This window comes from Zea mays, chromosome 1 (genome assembly GCF_902167145.1).
Source record: "Zea mays cultivar B73 chromosome 1, Zm-B73-REFERENCE-NAM-5.0, whole genome shotgun sequence".
Lineage (NCBI taxonomy): Eukaryota > Viridiplantae > Streptophyta > Magnoliopsida > Poales > Poaceae > Zea > Zea mays.
The window spans coordinates 231,793,647-231,803,018 of NC_050096.1; the positions used below are offsets into that span (position 1 = coordinate 231,793,647).

The 9,372-nt window shown below is 42.4% G+C and overlaps 1 long non-coding RNA gene across 1 annotated transcript; it reads right to left on the reverse strand.

The window, feature by feature from the left end:
* Positions 1-1,590: 1,590 nt before the first annotated feature.
* Positions 1,591-2,016, reverse strand: LOC103643393 (uncharacterized). The gene is made up of 3 exons (XR_560988.4): positions 1,877-2,016; positions 1,734-1,796; positions 1,591-1,652 (listed from the first exon to the last, which is right to left on the reverse strand). It is a non-coding gene; the product is annotated as an uncharacterized lncRNA (long non-coding RNA).
* Positions 2,017-9,372: the final 7,356 nt, after the last annotated feature.

The window sequence follows — 9,372 nt, forward strand, 5'->3', positions numbered from 1 at the left end:
AATCTCATATGGATTAGATGAGATTGAAAAAAATTATGAACGATTTTGGTTTATTTAGGATTTAAACTCACCTAATCTCACTCAATCCACATGGATTGATAGCGAAACAAACAAGCCCTAAGATGATAAAGGTCAATACAACATGCAGCAACACTACAAAAGTTAAAGATAATCATAACAACTTTCATCAAAAGATAGACACAAGTAAGTAGGCTTGCCGATGATTACCCAATATATCATAACCACTACATCTGAGTAGAATAAGGAATACAACAAATTAAAGCAACTCCAACAGCCTAGGTATAAATCCTAGCAAAATTTAGAGTCTTAGGGTTGTAAAAAAGATAGACAAGTTCCTAATGGATGGGTGTATACAACAAACTCTAATTTTAGATGATAATCTGTAAAATCTCAACAACCAAATCATATCGTTGCTTTTTTTTGCGCATGATTTTTCATATCTTGTAGCCAACGCGCCGGATGTCCACAGTTCACTTTTTTATTTTTCATTTGTTGATGTAGCCACCTCCCGACGCAGCTGGACATCCATAGATCCTTTTTTTTGCGTCGCTTGTTTACTTTTCTTCGTTGGCGCTCAGCACTGCAACAACTCGAGTGATTATCTTCTGCACTGCTTCCCTCCGGCTTATCTTTTGCAAACCAATTTCTCGCCGAAAATGCTTTACGTTCCTGTAGTGCAGATAGCTCAAGAGACTGAAAGGCATTGAGCTTCCCTCGAGTTAGCAATGAGATAAAGTACTGCAAGAGTGGGGCGTTTGCCCAACTTGAATAGGAACACTTTGCAATTTTTAATAAGCAAAACAATTTAGTCAGGTTAAGGAGCCGATACTGGAAGCTGATTGATTGTATGTGTAAAGATCAATCCTGATAGAAAGAGAGGCATGTGATAAAATTAACCATTGCACTACAAAGCCCAACCTAATGGCAACAAACTCTATCTCTACCATAAATAGAATCATACCAAAAATATAGAAGCCCTATGGGGCTGTACAGATTTATCTCTAACAATAATAATAAGTCACCAGTAAGCATCGAAGGTTTCTTTTCCAGAGTACACAAAACTAATCACTTTAATCAACAAGGCCTGACAAAAAAAACAGAATATACATGCACAAGGTTCAGTTACTAACCTAAACCTGCAATGTTGACTGAACCTGTGTATGACTGAACATGTGTTTTAGTGAGAGTACACTCAACATGTGCTGTTTGTAGACTGAACCGATGTTTCATTGTGCAGCCCTACACTTAAAATTACACTGAACCTGGCCAATTCAGTGTCAAAGAACAATGTGATGCACAATTTCCTATCAAACAAATAGCAGGGAAATGCAAGAACAATCAAGTAACAATGGTAGCCATCAAACAAATAGCAGGGATATGCAAGAACAAGCAAGAACAATCAAGTAACAATTAAGAAAGTTGATCCATGACCTTTAAACCATTACAAATTGCAAACAGTACAATATTATACCTAGATTTATTGTTGAACTATAACAAGTTTCATGATAAACCAAATCCAAATTGATTATGGCCATATAATTACAGCAAATTTTGACAAATGTTAAGAAAAGAAGAGCTCCTGACTCCATCTGGAATCCTTTAACAGCATAGCAATTTTATTCAGGCTTCGCCTGCAAATTTTGATCGATTGTTGTCAGTTCAGCTGTGTTTGCCATTAACAACTACAACAAATAAGAGTAGAATCATTTTACATCAGGAGAGCGTGAGCCAGATGGGCTCTGCTTCTTGGGGCTTGCTGCTTCACCATTTGCTGGCTACATTGACATTTTAGTAGATATAAAAATAGGCAACAAAATAACAAAAAATTATTATCAAAATGATGAAGGGAACTTACAGAAACATTAGGAGATTTCGATCTTGCTGGTGATCTGCAAAACGTTCCAGAAACAACTGATTCAATATCCAAAATGCAGCTTTAACAACTTGGTTCCAAAAGCCATGATGCCGCGTCGAAACAAAGCAATAAAAGCTCATTAAAATAGAAGCGTTCAGTTTCGTGCAAATGTAGCATTGTTGTATAACAATGTCGACGGTGCATATATGAACTACAACAACCATCTGAAGTGTCCTGAGGTACGAAGAAAACTCATTCCCTAAGCATTGAACTCCAAGTGCATTCCTAGCCACTGTACCACCATAATCCAGATCACCAATCTTTAACGCTCCTATGTCCAGTATTCCAAACAATGCGCTTATGCCAAACTCTGATGTCAATTAGTTACAGGACATTAGGTAAAATAATGGGACGATTTTAGCTTTTCATATCCATCATCAGCTTTCCAATGACCTTTGATGTATCACCAAGTGAAAATATATCAAGCTTTATGTCCATCTGAACACATTTTACAATGAAGAATTGAGATCAACAAAGTGTATGACTTTAAAGAACAGATAAAAGTCACAAGAGAATAATCTCGATGTGTAAATCATTACTTTATTGGCCAAATGGTACAAAAATTGGGCAGTCAATGTCACTCCTGGTGGTACCTCGTCACTATCAAAAGGTTTACCAGTAGATATGGAGGGTAAACCAGAGCCAAGGGAATCCTCATGATGATTCGACAGGCTTGAGTCAGCAATTATGCCTTCAGAGGGCAAAACAAAAACCCTTGAGGAAATAGGAGAGAAAATCATCGAAAAGTGACGCACAGCTACAAATAGTCTTCTCCCTCTTGCTTCTACCTGGCCCATTTCGTCATAAAAAAATCCCTTTTCGTTGGGCTGGATTCAGAATTAGAGCCATAATGCACCCCAGAACCCCACTTAGAATAATTATCAACGTCAGAGGTAAAATCACTCGCCTCTTTATGAATGCTTTCTTTATGTCTGTCTAAATTCTCAGACTTCTTAAGAAGCTCATCATGGTCCTGAATAAGTAAGGTTTCATATTCCCGAAACGCATCTGGCCCGAGTGGAGAATCAACATATGCTGAGTGTCCAATCTGCATTAAATTTCCCAAATGATTCAAGGTCCTTGCAAAAAAAAGAAGGCAGTATATCGATATAGTTTCAAGCACACTTTCAAAAACAAGATGAATAGCGATAGTACGATAAACAGTTATGTAGCATTTTTCTTAGTGATGCTGAAGTTATCGTGGATTACAAAGAAACCATATTCCTCAAGCATATAGTAAACAGTGAATAAGGTATTGTCATACATGGCCTGTTTGGTTGGTGGTGCCTAACCTTACTATACCTAATCTTAGGCAAACAGAAAGTGTGGCGAATCCGCTAGGAACATGCAACTATGCAAGTTGCTGCAAGACTATAACTGAGAAGATAAAATGATCAAACAGTTCAGATACAAGAAGTGCCGCCTACAGAATCTATTTGAATCTGACAAGAATATTTCTGCTTTTCAAAAGAGAAGTAAGCAAAAAATTCGTAAATTCATCCAAATATACTATAGGGAAATATGTATGACAAGACATAAATTTTATGGCAGAATTCAGGCAATTCAAAAGCAATCTAGACTACACACATCATACTCTTGCAGGGATTAAGCACCTTTGAAATAGCTGTTAGTACAGCACAATGTGAGACGGTTCCATGGTTGCTCAGGCATCGCAAAATATACCGATGTGCATCACTGAGAAGGCGTGATATCAGTACTATGATCTTCCTTGGTGGATTAGAAAAACTTGATTGCCAGTCAGCTGCCTGCAATACACAAGGTAAAACAGGTGATCAGGTAAAGAGCAAAGCATGGCCATGTGCCTTATTTCATTTTTTATCGCAGCAAAATCACAGAAAGCCTGGTTATTATTATGCATAAAAGTGGAAAATGAATTTGCAGGCAAAATTCAACCGGAAAGGTATTAAACTTGGGGCTTATCATGCATCAGAAGTACTGAAAGGGAATTAGGCTTACACCTTGTTCCTATATAATTTTGGTGGTTGAATTGCCCAACACAAATCTTTGGACTAACTAGTTTGTTCTAGTGTATAAGTTATACAGGTGTCAAAGGTTCACAACATAGCCAATAAAATGACCAAGTGTTTGGTTCAACAAAAGGGCAAAGAGCCAACAGTAGGCCCTCTGGTCTGGGCGCACCGGACTGTCCGGTGTGCCACCGGACAGTGTCCGGTGCACCACCGGACAGTGTCCGGTGCACCAGGGGACTCCAGCTCGAACTCGCCACCTTCGGGAATTTCCAGGGGCTCTCGCGCTATAATTCACCGGACTGTCCGGTGTACACCGGACAGTGTCCGGTGCGCCATGGAGAAGCGGCCTCAGGAACTCTTCAGCTTCGGGAAAAGCCAACGGCTCGTCCGCTATAATTCACCGGACATGTCCGGTGTGCACCGGACTGTCCGGTGTGACTCCAGCACAACGGCTATTCCGCGCCAACGGCTACCTGCAGAGGCATTAAATGCGCCGCAGCGCGCGCAGACGTCAGGTTTGCCCATACTGGCGCACCGGACAATGAACAGAAGCTGTCCGGTGCGCCACCGGACATCAAGGGTGGCCCACAAGTCAGAACTCCAACGGTCAGATTCCAACGGCACTGATGACGTGGCAGGGGCACCGGACATGTCCGGTGTGCACCGGACTGTCCGGTGCGCCATCGAGCAGACTGGCTCCCCAACGGCCACATTTGGTGGTTGGGGCTATAAATACCCCAACCACCCCACATTCATTGCCATCCAAGTTTTCCACTTCTCAACCACTTACAAGAGCTAGGCATTCAATTCTAGACACATTCAAAGAGATCAAATCCTCTCCAATTCCACACAAAACCCTAGTGACTAGAGAGAGTGATTTGCCGTGTTCTTTTGAGCTCTTGCGCTTGGATCGCATTCTTTCTTTCTCTTTTGCTCTTGTGATCAACACTCAATTGTAACCGAGGCAAGAGGCACCGATTGTGTGGTGGCCCTTGCGGGGAAGTTTTGTTCCCGGTTGATTGAGAAGAAGGAAAGCTCACTCGGTCCGAGGGACCGTTTGAGAGAGGGAAGGGTTGAAAGAGACCCGGCCTTTGTGGCCTCCTCAACGGGGAGTAGGTTTGCAAGAACCGAACCTCGGTAAAACAAATCCTCGTGTCACTCTCCTTATTTGCTTGCGATTTGTTTTGCGCCCTCTCTCGCGGACTCATTTATTATTACTAACGCTAACCCCGGCTTGTAGTTGTGATTATTTTTGTAAATTTCAGTTTCGCCCTATTCACCCCCCCTCTAGGCGACTATCAATTGGTATCGGAGCCCGGTACTTCATTAGAGCCTAACCGCTCGAAGTGATGTCGGGAGATCACACCAAGAGGGAGATGGAGACCGGCGACGACAAGCCCACTACAAGCCAAGGGAGCACTTCATCGGAAGAGTCCCGCACCAAGAGAAGAGAGAAGAAGAAGAAATCCTCCAAGCGGAAGGAGAAAGGATCTTCCTCTTCTCACCATAAGGAGAAGAAGGAAAAATCTTCTCACAAGCCGCATCGGAGTGGGGACAAGCACAAAAGGATGAGGAAGGTGGTCTTCTACGAGACCGACACTTCATCGACCTCCACCTCCGGCTCCGACGCGGCGTCCGTCACTTCTAAACGCCAAGAGCGTAAGAAGTATAGTAAGATCCCCCTACGCTACCCTCGCGTTCCTAAACATACACCTTTACTTTCCGTCCCATTAGGCAAACCACCAACTTTTAATGGTGAAGATTATGCTATGTGGAGTAATTTGATGCGATTTCATCTAACCTCTCTCCACAAAAGATTATGGGATGTTGTTGAGTATGGTGTACAGGTACCATCCGTAGGGGATGAGGACTATGACACGGACGAAGTGGCCCAAATCGAGCACTTCAACTCTCAAGCCACAACCATTCTCCTTGCCTCTTTAAGCAAGGAGGAATACAACAAAGTACAAGGGTTGAAGAACGCCAAGGAGATTTGGGACCTACTCAAGACGGCGCATGAGGGTGATGAACTCACCAAGATCACCAAGCGGGAAACGATCGAGGGGGAGCTCGGTCGCTTCCGTCTTCGCCAAGGGGAGGAGCCACAAGACATGTACAACCGGCTCAAGACCTTGGTGAACCAAGTGCGCAACCTCGGGAGCACAAAATGGGATGACCACGAAGTGGTTAAGGTTATTCTGAGAGCCCTTATTTTCCTTAACCCTACTCAAGTACAATTAATTCGTGGCAATCCTAGATATACACAAATGACCCCCGAGGAAGTCATCGGGAATTTTGTTAGTTTTGAATGCATGATTAAGGGCTCCAAGAAGATCAACGAGCTTGATGAGCCCTCCACATCCGAGGCGCAACCCGTGGCCTTCAAGGCAACGGAGGAGGAGTCTACACCAAGTAGACAACCAATTGACGCCTCCAAGCTCGACAACGAGGAGATGGCCCTAATCATCAAAAGCTTCCGGCAAATCCTCAAGCAACGGAAGGGGAAGGACTACAAATCCCGTTCCAAGAAGGTTTGCTACAAGTGTGGTAAGCCCGGTCACTTTATTGCTAAATGTCCATTATCAAGTGACAGTGACAGGGACAACGACAAGAAGGGCAAGAGGAAGGAGAAGAAGAAGTACTACAAGAAGAAGGGCGGCGATGCCCATGTTTGTCGAGAATGGGACTCCGACGAAAGCTCAAGCGACTCCTCCGACGACGAAGACGCCGCCAACATCGCCGTCACCAAAGGCCTTCTCTTCCCAAACGTCGGCCACAAGTGCCTCATGGCCAAGGACGGCAAAAAGAAGGTAAAATCAAAGTCCTCCACTAAATATGAAACATCTAGTGATGAGGATGATAAAAATGAAGAGGATAACTTGCGTATTCTTTTTGCCAACCTTAACATGGAACAAAAGGAAAAATTAAATGAGCTAATTAGTGCTATCCATGAAAAGGATGATCTCTTGGACTCCCAAGAGGATTTCCTAATCAAGGAAAACAAGAAACATGTTAAGGTTAAAAATGCTTATGCTCTAGAAAGAGAAAAATGTGAAAAATTATCCAGTGAGCTAAGCACTTGCCATGAGATTTTAGACAACCTTAGAAATGAAAATGCTAATTTGTTGGCTAAGGTTGATTCTCATGTTTGCATTGATCCTAGAAATGATGATGTTGATTTGCTTGCTAGGATTGATGAATTGAATGCTTCTATCACTAGCCTTAGAAATGAGAATGAGAAATTAATTGCTAAGGCTAAGGATTTTGATGTTTGCAATACTACTATTTCTGACCTTAGAACTAAGAATGATTTGTTGCATGCTAAGGTTATTGAATTAAAGTCTTGCAAACCCTCTACATCTACTATTGAGCATGTGTCCATTTGCACTAGATGTAGAGATATTAATATTGATGCTATCCATGATCACCTTGCCTTAATTAAAAGACAAAATGATCACATAGCACAACTTAATGCTAAAATTAGAGAGCATGACTTAGAAAATGAAAAATTTAAAATGGCTAGAAGCATGCTCTATAATGGGAGACGCCCGGGCATTAAGGACGGCATTGGCTTTCAAAGGGGAGACAATGTCAAAATTAATGCCCCACCTAAAAATTTGTCTAACTTTGTTAAGGGCAAGGCTCCCATGCCTCAGGATAACGAGGGTTACATTTTGTACCCTGCCGGTTATCCCGAGAGCAAAATTAGGAGAATTCACTCTAGGAAGTCTCACTCTGGCCCTAACCATGCTTTTATGTATAAGGGTGAGACATCTAGCTCTAGGCAACCAACCCGTGCCAAGTTGCCTAGAAAGAAAACTCCTAATGCATCAAATGATCATGCCATTTCATTTAAAACTTTTGATGCATCTTATGTGCTTACTAGCAAATCCGGCAAGGTAGTTGCCAAATTTGTTGGGGGCAAACACAAGGGCTCCAAGACTTGTGTTTGGGTACCCAAAGTTCTTGTATCTAATGCCAAAGGACCCAAAACAGTTTGGGTACCTAAAACAAAGAACTAAACTTGTTTTGTAGGTTTATGCATCCGGGGGCTCAAGTTGGATACTCGACAGCGGGTGCACAAACCATATGACAGGGGAGAAAAGGATGTTCTCCTCCTATGAGAAAAACAAAGATCCCCAACGAGCGATTACATTCGGGGATGGAAACCAAGGTTTGGTCAAAGGTTTGGGTAAAATTGCTATATCCCCTGACCATTCCATTTCTAATGTTTTTCTCGTAGATTCTCTAGATTACAATTTGCTTTCCGTATCCCAATTGTGTCAAATGGGCTACAACTGTCTTTTTACTGATATAGGTGTCACTGTCTTTAGAAGAAGTGATGATTCAATAGCATTTAAGGGTGTGTTAGAGGGTCAGCTATACTTAGTAGATTTTGATAGAGCTGAGCTCGACACATGTTTAATCGCTAAGACTAACATGGGTTGGCTCTGGCACCGCCGACTAGCCCATGTTGGGATGAAGAATCTTCATAAGCTTCTAAAGGGAGAGCACATTTTAGGACTAACCAATGTTCATTTTGAGAAAGACAGGATTTGTAGCGCATGCCAAGCAGGGAAGCAAGTTGGCACTCATCATCCACACAAAAATGTCATGACTACCGACAGGCCGCTGGAGCTACTACACATGGACTTATTCGGCCCGATCGCTTACATAAGCATCGGCGGTAGTAAGTATTGCCTTGTAATTGTGGATGATTATTCTCGCTTCACTTGGGTATTCTTTTTACAGGAAAAATCTCAAACCCAAGAGACTTTAAAAGGATTCTTGAGACGGGCTCAAAATGAGTTCGGCTTAAGGATCAAGAAAATAAGAAGCGACAATGGGACGGAGTTCAAGAACTCTCAAATTGAAAGCTTCCTTGAGGAGGAGGGCATCAAGCATGAGTTCTCTTCTCCCTACACGCCACAACAAAACGGTGTAGTGGAGAGGAAGAATCGAACTCTATTGGACATGGCAAGAACCATGCTTGATGAGTACAAGACACCGGACCGGTTTTGGGCTGAAGCAGTCAACACCGCCTGCTACGCCATCAACCGGTTATATCTTCACCGAATCCTCAAGAAGACATCATATGAACTCCTAACCGGTAAAAAGCCCAACATTTCATATTTTAGAGTTTTTGGTAGCAAATGCTTCATTCTTATTAAAAGAGGTAGAAAATCTAAATTTGCTCCTAAAACTGTAGAAGGCTTTTTACTTGGTTATGACTCAAACACAAGGGCATATAGGGTCTTTAACAAGTCCACCGGACTAGTTGAAGTCTCATGTGACGTTGTGTTTGATGAAACTAACGGCTCTCAAGTAGAGCAAGTTGATCTTGATGAGATAGGTGAAGAACAGGCTCCATGTATCGCGCTAAGGAACATGTCCATCGGAGATGTGTATCCTAAGGAATCCGAAGAGCCTCCAAGTACACAAGAT